Source organism: Misgurnus anguillicaudatus, unplaced genomic scaffold (genome assembly GCF_027580225.2).
Source record: "Misgurnus anguillicaudatus unplaced genomic scaffold, ASM2758022v2 HiC_scaffold_28, whole genome shotgun sequence".
NCBI classification, from domain to species: Eukaryota; Metazoa; Chordata; class Actinopteri; order Cypriniformes; family Cobitidae; genus Misgurnus; species Misgurnus anguillicaudatus.
In genome coordinates, this window is record NW_027395278.1 from 6,620,678 (window position 1) to 6,635,917 (window position 15,240).

Here is a 15,240-nt window from a genome sequence, read left to right on the forward strand (position 1 = left end):
ACTGTAAAGCAATGCATATAATAAATACATGTGACTGTATTTTACTTGCATGTTGTGTTTTGTATGGTTGAATAGTGGTTGGGTTTAGGGTAACCCTGCTGAAAAAACATAATAGACCAGCATAAATCCCATGCTGGTCCATGCTGGTTTGGTGCTGGTTTAGCTGGTGGTCACCAGCATACCAGAACCAAAACACAACATATGCTGGCCTTACTGGTATGACCAGCATGGGATGCTGGTATGCTGATGACCACAAGTTTACCAGCACCAAACCAGCATGGGAACCAAACAAACCAGCACCAAAACACATGATGCTTTCTGTTATTTTCAGCAGGGAAGGGTGGGGTTAGATGCTCCAAAATATCTTGAAAAGCATAAATGTTTATAATCATTTTTCTACATTTAAAAATTCATAAAATTAAATGCGTCTAAGCTAACGTATAAAGCAAACATATAAAAACGTTAAAACAACCACAGGTAGTATAAGCTAGTGGCGCTATAAGGCACAAACCCCTTAACACAGTACTTTAGGTTGTAACAAGGTGCTTGCACAATCAAATTATGAGGTCGTTATTTTTGGAGGACAGTCTCTTTAATCCAGTTACAAACATATAGGGGTGGTTTCCAGGACAGGGATTATAGGATGAGGCCTTAATTTAATTTTGAAATATAACTAGTTTTAACAAACATGCTTTACTATAAACATTACTTGTTTGCAATTCATGTAAACTTGTAAACAATGACTCCAGAGGAATTAGTTTTCTGCTACATAATGAATTTTAGTGTTATTTTGATACATTACTTCTGTCCCTAATGTATTTATTTATTGGTCCCATAGACCCAGTTTTGTACAAATCTATTATCATTTCTGTTTGTGTTCCATAGCCATATTGCAGAGTCATTTCAGTAAGATAGCTTTTGTGTGCCATCACAAAGTGTCTACAGATGTTGGGAATGAGTGTATATGGCCATTTGAGTGCTTATCTGAACATTGCTCTCAACACATTTGTGGCTAAAATGGGAAAACTGAAAGGCTAAAATTAGGTGCTTTGTAAAAGTGTTTATATGCCAGAAGGCTTGCCATATGGAGAATGGTATGGCTCAGCATGAAAATATGTTATTACAGTGAGAAGAGATGGGTAAATAGTCTCCCACGAAGAGTGAGTTATATTGAATTTGAAATGGAAACAAATGGAAATTCAAATGAATGCAAGTGTTCGTATGATGTAAATTGATTTTTTTTGTTTTTACTTTTCACTTAAATAATTAAATAAACGTATAATTGTTTTAAAAATGTGTATTTGTTACATGTACTTATTATGGTAATATAATGATTACATGCAACTAACCCACTATTGCCTCAGAGAAAGAAGGTCCCTGTTCAAGCTTCGGCTAGGTGAGGAGGTCTTTCTATGTGGAGTTTGCATGTTATCCCTGTGTCAGTATGGGTTTACTCCGCATACTCCGGTTTCCTCCCACAGTCCATTGCATGCAGGTTTGATAATTTGGAAATGAAAATAAAAAAATGTCCTTCTCCAACTTATGTGTGGTTTAACTTGTGTATGGATTTACTTGTGAGTGGAATAACCATTGTTCTTGCAACGAATATGGATATCGGAATGGTGTTAAAAAGTTAATACACAAATATGCAACTTATCCAACCCTAACCATATACTAGGTGCATGTTGTTAATTAATATTATTCAGTATTCAAATGTATAGTTGCACACTTACAAGGACACCTTAAAAAGAGTAACCAGTTACAATGTACTGTGGGTGAAACATTGCATACTTTGACAGTAAAAATCCACCTTCCTGTAAAGTCATCTTCACATATAATAATAACATTTATAGAATGCATAAGTGTCTGGTAGCCACTGGACTTTCTAACATCCTGACATTATTCATGATCTTAGGATACTAGTGTCCTTTCTTTCAAAATTGATTTTACTGAATTTGCAGATTAATGTAAACCAGCTCCCCAAACTGCCTTGACATTTATGCTATACATAAAAAAATATAATACCAATTTATGTAATAATTTGCCATAGCATTTGAAATCTTTAGTACCTCTGGGTCATTCTACAGAAAAGGTGGAATTCAGATGATGGGAATTTGCTTAAATGAACTTCTTTCAACATACCCAAATCTTCTTTAATAGCATTAAATAACTTGTCAAATCTATGAATCTGCAAAGCGGGGAGCTTAATCTATTTTTAACTTTTTAATACACTTTAATAAAAAATCCATGAGTCATTTATTTGTCATTGGTGTTACCTGTGATTTAAACAACATTCATGTTGATAATAAATATTTTTTCTCATTACAGCTTGTGTATTTAGTTAAAGGTTGAGTAGAGGAATGATAACAGCAAGAAAAATAATTGATTATTAATATTTGTTTAATTAAATTCTTCATCTTTACCCAGCATTGTATGAAATTATTTGATTCAAAGTTTGACCTTTTTCTTTAAAACCAACAAAAACAAAAATATTCAACCAAAAAGGCTTTGATGCAAAGACTGAAATATCAACAATGTCTTACATCCCATATCAACAACAAAATATTACTAGAAAGTACAAGAAAATACATTCATAACACCAAAACTTTATTTAACACCAATGACACAATATAACACAAATGACAAAATTAGAATATAATAATAGATAATGAATATGATAAAACTTATAAACTTTCATAGAATTTTCCATCTTGTTTTGTTTTTATGCATAGTTTTAGGAATAGTGCTAAGGAAGTACTCATTAGTGAAGTATCACTAATGACGGTAACACCAATGATGATAACACAAATGACAATTTACAGAAAATAAATTATATTTTACAAAATGGCTGTCATTAGCCATGTGCTATTTCATCAGAGATGTAACAATCACATACTTATTCAGAATAATGTATTTTTATGTAAAGATCGTAACACTCTCAGCTATAAAAAAAAGAGTAACACTAATGACATCCAAAAAATCTTATCTTAAAATTCTTAGATATATGAAGAGTTTTGTTGCAAAACGAGATAACCACCGTTTTTTTAATTGTTCAGAAATCTCGTTTTTTGGTTGTGCATTCCAATTAATTTCAATGCAACTGCAGTTGGTTTGTTTTGATTTAAACCTTCATAACTTAAAAATAAGTTAAGTTACTTAAGTAGCACCATAAAACAAAATAATAACATGATAACATAATAATAAACATGTTTTGAAAAAAATTTTAAAAAATGGATTTATCTCGTTTTGCAACGAAACTCTTCATATCATGATATTTTAGACAAATAAGGTAAGACATCTCAAAAACCTTTTGCCTTCCTCCACTGCACTTCTTTCACTGACCTCTTGACCCATGAAAAACTTCAAAGAGCTGATGCATTGTTTCAAAATAAAAGTGCTTTGGGTAGGGTAACACCAATGACATAAATTTGAGGGAAAAATATTTATTTGATATTATTCTTATTAATAGTATTTTTACCATTTCAGTGTTGTAGTAAATTCATACAGGGTTAAAGGTACATGTAAATTAGATTTGTTTTATAAAAACATGGTTTTAAGTAATAAGTACACAGTTTAACTCTCATGTATGATCAAAGAGACAGGGCAATTTTCAGGACCAGACATATAAAAAAAGTTTAAAAAAGGAAAAAATAAAATTAAATAAATAAACTCTCTCATCATTTTAAGGACAGTCTATATTTATTAAATATATATCATTATGGGATTATTGGGTCAAATTAAATGATTAAGGGGTCTGCAAAAGCAAGGGACAAGCATTTCCACCTTTTTTGTAGAATGACCCACCTGCAATTCCACAATTTCAAGTGGTTTTGAAAAAAAAAACAGGCCTAATGAGAGTAAATAAGTATACATGCCTGCCACAAAGAAGGCGGTCTGAGATAAAGGGCAGGATGGTGTGCCAGATGTGCCTGTGTCTCACATAAGAGAGGTTCATAATTAAACTTCAGACACTCAATAACTTTACGGATTCTGTGTTGCCAGCATTTTCTTCTTTGTTTTCCACGCTGCCTTTCGAATAGGCTGGTTGTTGTTGGCATGACTCCCTGTCTACCCGCTGAGCAGCGTCGCAGTGCTAGAGTCGAAGCGGGCTGCGTCATGTCTGTGTTTTATCCTTACCCCCTTCTGGGAGATCACACATACAAATGGTGCCTTCCGAATTCTCACCCCAAACATGTTTCAGATACTGCTGGAAGAGATGTCCTCTGAACTTTAACCTTTTCTGACAAACATATTGCTACCAGTAATGTTCGCAGTAAAATAAAAGAAAGCTTCTGTTCGGAAACATATTCCAGGAAACGATTTTACTTTGTAAACGTCTGTAAATGTTTAGCCTTTATACAACTGCGGTATACCAACAAAGAACATTAAGATTTTATTCCATTCAATTCGGTTTTTGGAGCCATGCCACATACATACCAACAGCGACAGATATTGTGCCAAGTCAGATAAGCTTGTAAAACCATAAGGAGCCTTGTGCACATTTTTGGCTAAATGGACGCAAATGTTGTCAGAATGTGTCAGAGAATTACCCACAGGATTTGAAACGATGGGAGGGCAATAAAAACAATAGAGTCATAGGGGAAAGAAGTTAAATGACAGACAGGATGTTAAAATCTTGTTCTGAAAAAACTATGTAATGCAGTGTTAACGGCCAAGCTCCTATAAAATAAAGAGCATTGGTATTATAGCATAAATTGTATCAAGTAAGAATTTTGTTCATTTGCTCAACTTTTTTTAATCTTAATCACTGCATCCGAAACCGAAAATCCGTAGGCGAGGCGAGAAGTATGTCTGAATTCATAGTATTTAAAAAACAGAAGACGAAATGTCCTTGGATGACCTACGACTTCGGTCAAGATCCCGAAGTGTTAATTAGATTGACACTTTACTATCCTGTAAGCCCCCAGGAGAGGAGTTATCCAACAAAGAAGTCATTGTTTTATTCAAAAATGTCCGAAAATTGAAACGCAATGCAATTCAAATTGCAAATACACAAATTAAACAGTAATTTAACTTAGGTTAAATTACATTTGTTTAACGTCATTCCAGTTAATGACTAACTTTTTCTTATGACAACGTATGTCACGTGATGTTTCAACATGACGGATGTAGTACGTCCGAATTCATTCATACTATCCATATTCATTAGGGGTGTGACGAGACACTTAATCCACGAGACGAGACGAGACACGAGATTGTGTTCACGAGAACGAGACAATATTTTTACACTTTTTAAGAAACACTCAATGATAAAATAAATGAATAAGAAACTGAAATCAGGTTCAGGTGGAAGACATGGCGGCAGCAGCTATGCGTGGTTTGGCAGGCTCCACTCATGAGCAGAATATTTCTTACATCGCCGTTCATAATTATTTCTACTTACTTTATAAGACTTTTCTAGGTGTGGTTAGCACGCCACTGCATTCTATTAGTAAACGATGCAGTAAACACAATGGTAAATTTGAACAAGGAAATATTGGCCTCTACCTCCTCATCTGCGTTATTTTATTTGGCCCACTGATGCCAATGTTTTTCAGATGTAATGTGCCGGAGTTTAGTGCTGCAAAAGCGCATCACTCTTATAATAGCATCACCGCTGACCCACTGGGCATTTTAACAGAAAAAACACAACTGTATCTGTTCGGATTTGGTTATGTTACCGTTTTTACACGTATTCTTAAGGATGGCCGGGCTCAGGTCTTTACGCCTGTACGCAGAATCATCATCAGGCGGAAAATCCACCCGCCAACAGCCAAAATGCTACTTTTGTTACTGTTGCTATCGGGAAATGTACATTTAAATCCTGGACCCCTCTGCCATTCAGAGGTAAACCCAACAGTGCAAAATGTCATCTCGCTGCAGTCAGAACCATCTGTGGATATCTCATCCATAGGACCCGTTTCGGTAACTACAACTTCCACGCAACTCACCTTGACCCTGGTACCGGACGGTGTTTGTCACGGTGGAGCGGTTACCCTTGGGGGTCGGGTGGCCGAGGGGGATGACGGTCGACGGGGCTCTCTTGCGGAATCGTGGATGTTGGGGCAGACGAGTCCGCCGGCAGCCGTCGTTGGAGTCGGCAGTCTAGGTGGCCAGATTTCCACAGGTGCACTTGGAGAGGCCATTGGGTTCATGCAGTGGACACAGTCGCATCCATCGGCTACGGGAGGAAACACCGAACTTTACCATCCAGAGTGTGCAGCTGCTTCAGCCGAAGAAACGTTGGAACAACTAGGGAGTGCTGGCGCTGTTACTGCGGTCAGGTCGGTACCCCGTATAGACCCGCACAACATCTCACAGGCCATGGATTATCATCCTCACGATGAACCGACTGCTACAGCTAACGAATGTCAACAAAGACGGTGTCACGTGAGTGCCAAAAATAATTTAGCCAAATGCGCAACTTTAAAACAGAGACAGTTAAGACTTTTTCAAACTGTGAATCATGCCCAGATTATTTGGAACTCGGACAAAAAACCCAATGGAATTTTGGGAGGGCATATAAATATCAGAAGCATATTACCAAAAATAGATCAAATACAGAACTTACTTATTGATTCAAATTTGGATTTTTTATGTATGTCTGAAACTTGGTTGACTAGCAACGTTCCTACTGATTTAATTAACATACCAGGATATACATGTTATAGGAAAGACAGGCCGAAGGGAAGGGGAGGGGGTGTTTTAATTTATATCAGGGAATACTTTAAGGTTGCAGAGCTTGAATTAATGACAAATTTGGAGAGTTTAGGTCTTAATGTAATTCTTTCACCACACATGAAATTTAGTATAGTTGTGCTATATAATCCTCCATCGTATGATGTAAATTTCTACAATGAACTGAAAAGTCTTATGTCTATTGTTGATAACTCTAGTGAATGTATGTTGTTTGGGGACTTTAATATCAATTGGATGGATAAAAGAGGTAAGACAAAACTAAAATTAACTATGGAAAAATTTAAATACAAACAGATGATCGATAGACCCACACGAATTACCAAAAGGAGTGAAACAATTATAGACCTGGGCCCGGTTCCCCGATAACGCTCACTCTTAGCACGCTAAGAAGGCTCAAAAAGATATATCTTAGCAAAGTTGTTTATGTTCCTAAGTGTGTTCCCCGAAGTGTCTCTTAGGAAGCTTCTTAACACGCTGCCTCTAAGTACGACGTAACAATGTCGCTGTCCCAAGTGAAGGTGCTGAATTATTTGCGATCGATCGCTCAGGGATCGATTCTCCACTTCACGCGAAGGTGCATTACAGCGTTAAGAAAGACAACATGCTCTGTACAAATGGAACATTACTCAAATTATTCCAGTAACATTTATTTTAACATAGTTTAAGTTATCCGTCAAATATAGACTATTAATTAAATTATAAAATTGTCAGTAATACGGGTAGACGAACCGGGTATTCCTCGCTAATCATCCACGTTAAACATGGGTTTAACGACTTAAAAAAAATATTTAATACCCTTTTATACTAATGGTAATGTACTACGATCAGAATTGATTGGCAAGCAGCTGCAGTTACTTCTGTTTAATGCGGTATTGCTGGCCATTGTTTAATGTTTTCAATAAAAAGCAATATCTATAATGAACAGAGAGAGAGAGAGAGAGAGAGAGAGAGAGAGAGAGAGAGAGAGAGAGAGAGAGAGAGAGAGAGAGAGAGAGAGAGAGAGAGAGAGAGAGAATTAGATACAGAATTATGGTCTGAGAAGATCCAGCAGCTCCATTATGAGTTGTCTTGGGAGGCAATTTTTTTTATTTAGCCACGTCAGGCAAAATGTCATAAGTGTTGCCGAATAATAAAATTGTCATGGACTAAACGGTTACGCGGCCGGTGTCGAAGTCTGTTCCCCCTGTGTTTCCCTTTAGTTTGGTCTTTTTATCGCGTTTTTATCACATTATATGTTTATTCTTTATATACATTGAAAGTTTTAATGGCTACTGAGATGTATATGTGTGCATTTATGTAATGTATCTTGACTGTTCTTGATTGTAAGTAAATTATTTTAACAGTATGAATCATATTATATGTATAATATATATTTATTATGTTTGGAAACATAACAGTTTTAAAACAAACAGTAGAGAAAAAAGAAAAGAAAATGACAGGCTATATGTTAAAAGACATAAAACTGTCAAATATGAAATATTTAATAAATTGTGTAATAGAATACATGATATTATTGCTTTTTAGTATAACCAATTGAATTCTAAATAAATTATAAATATAACGTGATGAAAACGCTATAAACATAGAGGGAACAGACTTCAATGAGGAACAAACACCGGTGCCGTCTTTGATTCATTAGTTCTGATACCAAATAAAGTCAACTGCATAAATAGCCCTGTATCCATTGCAAACATATTTTATTATAAGTCTTAAAAATGTCCATAACATAAAATCATTGTCAGCATACCATAGTTTGACTTGTACTGCGCTGCACTGATTTCTAAAGACTGCGGCGATAGCGTTTTGCGCTCAAACAACGCTAAGAGAGAGCTTACGAATGGTCCAGACCAACCTTACGAAAGTGTGACTTACAGAAGATATACTTAGCGTACGAACGTTTTGGGAACCGTGCCATAGAGTTAAGAGAGAGGTTAAGGAATAGGTTAAGAACTACTTAGCGATAAGAACGTTTTGGGGAACCGGGCCCTGATTTTTACAAATAGGCCAGAGAGAGTAACAAAAACATATAATCTTATTACTGGCCTTTCAGATCATAACATGACACTGATTATAAGAAAGCTAACTAAAAAGCGCTTAGTTTATCATAATAAAATTGAAAATCAAATTTTAACATCTGGAATTCCTAAGTTAAAAGTGGTTGAATTTGAAAAAGACTTGAAGGAAGCCAACTGGGGAAGGGTAACTAAAGAGCCCAATATAGAACATAGTGCAACAACTTTTGCTTCTATCATTCATGACATAATTAGCAAGCATACAAAAACCTGGAAAAGTAAACCTAGGAAAAAATCTTTGCCATGGTTTAACAGTGACATCCTTCAGCTTATCAAGGAGCGGGATCTTGCTCTTAAAAGGTCCCTATTGACTAAAATCAACAATGATCATCTTATTTACACTAGTTTAAGGAATAAAGTAGTGTCTGAGCTACGGAAAGCCAAGACTAATTATTTTCATAAACTTATTGAAGAGGCCAATGGCAACAGTTATAAACTGTGGCAACACATAAATAGTCTAACCAACTTAAGTAAGCAAAAGCACTCAAAGATAAATTGTCTTAAAGTATGTGATAAACACACTAACAACAATGAGTTGATTGCAAATGGTTTTAATAATTTTTTTATTGAGTCTGTGCAAGAATTAGCAAGAAATTTTAAATCAATTGAGTCAACCTGTGAAGAACTTGATAATGATCACACAAACTCTTTTTACATAAAAGAAGTGTCACAGGAAAAAGTTAAAAAAGTGATTGCAAGCATGAGTAACTCCATGGCACAGGATAACCATAATTTAAATAATACATTTATCAAGAAATACCAGAGTTGTCTATTGGAGCCAATTACATATTTAGTTAATTTATCAATTCAAACAAACAGGTTCCCAGATAGTTGGAAAACAGCAATAATTACTCCAGTTTATAAATCAGGAGATAAGGACTTGGCAAGTAATTATAGGCCTATTGCTATCCTCTCGGTAGTTTCAAAAATTCTAGAGAAGATTGTAGCAGAGCAATTAAAGTGTATGTTGCAGGTTAACCACCACTGTCGATTAATGGGTACATAAATCACTCAAGATATGTGTATAATTTTTAAAATGTCTCAAAAATGGTCTTAAAGACCACTTTTTGTACGTTTTTGGTATTAACGGTTTTTTAACGCAATTCTGCGATGACGTCACGTTGGGGAGAAGTGGAGAAAGACTCAGCCAGAGCCATAGAGATAGATGAGACATTTATTGCTGTTTAATACTTACGTATATAATTTGGAAACCATATATACATCGTAGGAAATATATAATGTGTTATACTGCAAAGTTACCTTGCTAATTATTATTTATGATATATGTGGAGATAAATAAAACTTCGCAAATCTGCTGATTTGATCCATTCATGTCCTGACCACCAGGCTAGAGATTTTTAAACATCCTTAATCCACACTTACTAGTCTATCAAATAATATCTCAAATATATTGTTTTGTGAAATAAAAGGATGCTTTGTTATATTGTTTTATGCGATTATAACGAATCACACGATCATTTTATATGCAGCAGCAGTCAGCAGCTGCAGCACACTCGGATCTGACCGCATACATACTGTAATAAACAGGCGTTCGGCGGCTTTTTACATCACGACAGGCTAAGCCATTTGAGGAGGAACCGCTCATTGATCACCGTATTTTTTATAAATCCTGTACATGTTTGGACCTGCCGAACAGGTTGAGCACTTTTATATACTTTATTGAGCAGAGAGGCTGCCTGCACAGTTTGACCAGCGGGCTGCGGGAACCGGCGCACATCACGCCGCCAGACGGTGTTGCTAATATAACTCGAAATGTATAACTATTATCAGATCGGCCCGGGAAAGTCCCGACTCTCTCGATTGCCATTCCGCTACTGGCTGTAAGAAAGTGAGTGCGTTTGGGTCGCTGGTACCCGCGAACAGACGTGACGTGCTTCACTCACCTTCCAGGATTAGAGACATGCTGCCAAAACCGTTTGTGCTGAAGATCGCATAAAGTTACACCCATTTCAGGCAGGATCATGGACCCCCTCAAGCCAGCATGCACGAGTATGTTAATTGTTTGTTTACTTTCTACACGAAGATATGCTAACCTTATGCTATCTGGCTGTCTGCCTATCTCTCTATACTAGCCTATCCATCTGTCTGTCTGTCTATCTATCTGTCTATCTATCTTATCTATCTATCTATGTATCTATCTATCTATGTATGTATGTATGTATGTATGTATGTATTTATCTATTATCTGCGCTATCAGAACTGTACTTTACTCGTCTTTCTATAGTCATTCTCAATGCTCTCAAGGCGGCTTTGGTCAATTCTCTCCCCAGCGTGACGTCATACAGTGCGTTGTGAGGGAAAGGAGAATCATTGCAAATTGCTGTACTTTTTCATACTTTTTCGGGTTTTGTGATACCCAACAACATAAAATACAATGGATAACAGTTTAAATGTTTATTATCAACAAGCAAATTGCACAAATTCGTTGAAAAATTTTACCTGCAAAACGCCCTTTAAAGGAACATTTAGAGCATAACCAACTGCTTTATCCACAGCAGTTTGGATTCAGACAAAAATACTCCACAGAATCTGCGAACTGTTATCTGCTTGAGAAGATCAAAACTTCTCTGGATAGAGGATATGTTGTAGGGGCAGTGTTCTTGGATCTAAAAAAGGCCTTTGATACTGTTAACCATAATGTTTTACTTAATAAATTAAAGCAATTTAAAATGTCGCCTGAAGCTTTGAAGTGGCTGAAATCATATCTGGAGGGTAGACAGCAGTGTGTTAGGGTTAATGGGGCGAAGTCTAGTACGCATACAAACGGAATGGGTGTGCCACAAGGATCCGTGCTTGGTCCATTACTGTTCACAATGTACATTAATGACCTGCCGAGCTGCTGCCCAGATGTCAATTGCCAGATGTACGCGGATGACACTGTCATCTATGTGTCTACTAAAACACCTAGCCTGGCAGGCGAGCACCTGACCCAGGCTTTATTAGGCATTTTGGAATGGCTTGAGTTATCCCACCTAACACTTAATGTAAAAAAAACTGTGGCTATATGTTTCTCCATGCGAAACAGGCCTGATCATGATGTATTTGAGGTCAGGATTAAGGACAAAATTATTGAAGTAGTGAGTGAAGTGAAGTACTTAGGGATTATTTTGGATAAATGTTTAAAATTTGAGAGTCAGGTTAAATATATTTGTAATAAAGTTAAACCAAATTTAAATTGTTTTCGTTTTATCAGACGGAACCTGTCATATCAAGCTGCAAAATTATATATGCATGCAATGATTTTTTCTCATCTCTCATATTGCATCACATCATGGTCGCAGGCTTCCTCAACCACTATGAAACCCATAGTTTCAATATACAAGCAAACAATAAAAATCATGGATCAGAAACCACTAAAATGGCACAATTGCCGTATTTTAAGGAAACACAACCTTTTCTCATTTGAAAATTTTATCAATTTTAGTATTTTAAGATTCTTTTTTAAATGTTTAAATAATCATGTGTCAGAATTATTTTCTGAAGTGGCCATCAGGCGTCAGAGTTCTCACAGAGCGATAACACGAGTCTCTAGCTGTGGTGATTGTTTGGTCCCAAGATGCAAGACTTCTTTCTGTCAGTCTGCTCTATCTGTAAAGGGGGCCAAACTTTGGAACACTTTACCCACTGAGCTAAAACTAGAAACTAATAGTAAATCTTTTAATCAAGGTCTTAAACAATGGCTTAAGTCTAAACAACAGTGCTTACATGAATAGGTTTTAAATAATTGATCACTTGTTCATGTTATCTTTTTTCTGTGTTTTATTTGCTCTTTATATTGAATAGGCTTGCATTTATCTTTATTTTTTATTTCCTTTCTCTTTCTTTGTTTTCTTTGTTTCTAATTGTTCTACATTTTAAAAGTCGCCTATGGACAAGTGTTGCGAATTAGCACTTAAGCTAAAATACTTAAACAATGCATCTGGTTTGTCCAATGTAATTGTTATGTCCAGGGTGCGATTTGTGAAAAAAACAGAGGGGGGGATGTTTTCATAGGCGTCGATTTCGGCGACGGTGGGTCCCACCATATTTCGTCATGAGTCATTTTGTACCCACCACTAGTTTTAACTTTTTTGACTGTTTTCAGTGGTTATGAAGAGCAATATGAGAGAGAAATTTGGTAATCATTGTCCGACCTAAACAAAAATCCATTATAATATTATTATTATTTTTTATATATTTCTAATTAAAATATTTCTAATATTCAGAAATGCTCTCTCCGCTCACGAGCTCTGATTGGAACAAACCCGAACCTCACTGTCTGCTTAACTTGCGCAGAAACATAAAAATATAACCAGCTTTTCAAAATGGTTTTAAAACTAAACATTTATACTATTTTAGCACAAATTATGAGCTTATTGACGATTTTTTATAATTCTTGACATAATGCGTCTCTGTCCACAGCACATTTCAAAACATTTTAATTCATAAAAATAAATAATGAGAACATGAACTCAGTCCTGCATTTGCAGGAATTGTAAAATCTTTTTTCTTATTAACTCATGAAGCAGCCTAACGCAATATTTTTACTCTAATAGTTTATCTTTCCCCACACATATGAGCTGTGATCATGCACAATGAAAAAACACGCAAGAATTAAATCTTGAATGGCAAAACTATATATATGTTAAACATTAAACATAAATATGAACAATGTATTGATTGCAAAGTTAAACCATTACAGTAGAAACTGTTTTAATGCTGCTTTTAAAGTAATAACATTAACTTTACACCGCGATGCTGAGCTACAGTGAAATGATAGAAAAGTCAGATGCATTATGTGTTAGTCACTTATTCTCATTTGCGCAAACTGGACGCGCCCGCGCCTCGCTAAATGCCTCATCGGCATTTATCATGTGTAACTTCGGCCATTCTCAGTGGTGTGACTGGGACACTAACTCTGCTTGTCATCATAAACAGATAATCAGATTGTGATGTTTATTCCCGCTTTATTAATATGCGGCTGAATATGCTGCATTTCATCGTTTCGACACACAGCTCCATAACCATCTCGCAAGTGTTGATAGGCTGGTGTAACCGGATCTGTAACCAATCAGATAGCGCCGTGGGCGGGACATTGATCAAGTCTTCAGAGTGGTGAATACAGAGAGGCTGCGCGGCAGCTGTATCAGAGCCAGCCAAAGTAGCGCATTTTAAAACAAAATTGACTTTAATCAAATCACGGATCCGTGATAAGTTTTGTGATCCGTCTCGCCACTAGTGTAGTAGCACTGATTACTTTGAGGGGGGAATAATTTATCCCCACCGGGGATAAAAATAATTAAGCAGAGGCAGGGATACATTGACCAGAAAGGGGGAAATCCCACGCATCCCCCCCGGCAAATCGCACCCTGGTTATGTCCATATTAAATAAATTGTTATCTATCTATTTTTAAATGTTTTAAAGCAACACTATGTAGTTTTTTGTTTACCTTTAAATAAAGTCTTTAAAATTATTTCAGTGATAGAACAACTTTTAACTGGACAAATTGTACTGTTGCTGCAACCTGAGCAGCCTCCTAGCTGCTACAAGCACACTCTGAAAGTGGCGGTGGAGGGTAGAGCACACAGCCCCGCCTCTCCCCCTGCCTGCAGAAGAGTGTCTGATACCAGGCACTGTTGCACTTTTCAACCACATGGGGGAGCTGTAAGTCATTTTTACATGCAAACTACATAGTGTTGCTTTAACTAATCAAGGACTGGCCCTAACAATTATTTTTCTAACTGATAATGAAGTAATTTGTTATTTTTGGGTAATAAAAATAGACCCAAGTGAGCAGTAGCCTTTAAAATTACATAATAACGAAGATGCAATAATAAATGGTTCAAATAAAGTATTAAAACCAAGTTACATTAAACAACATTACATTAACAAACACATTACATTTGTGGTCTATAAATAAAAAGCATAATGTATATATTATAACAAATGCCTGCAGGGGGCAATAGTGGACTCGTCTCGCGGACGCTATCTTCACTTTCGACGGAGAGAAGCGCTTATTTTTAGCCAAACAATGTTTGAATCCATTTGAATATTTAATATACGTCCATTTCTTTACAATAGAAATGATACAGCTACTGTCATTTTTGAGCAAGAACATGCAGACATTAAATCATGTAAACTCTGTGATGGTTTAATCTGTTGAGACTTCACATCTGACACTGATCAACAGACAAACACAATGCATCTCAGACTTCATACGAGTTCCCAAACGAACATTATTGGAAACCCAAACAAAAAAGCAAATGCAGTAAAAGACAGAATATAATGCATGCGCTGTAAGGGGCTAATCACACCAACCACACTTTAAATGCTTCGAAACGCAAGGCGCGACGCACTGCCTTTTTGAAAAAAAAGAGCAGTGCGACGCGGATTTTTATATTGCTAAGCAACCACCGAGTCAGCTGTCTTGTCAATCAAATATTGAAGCATGCGCTCTTTTGCTGTTAA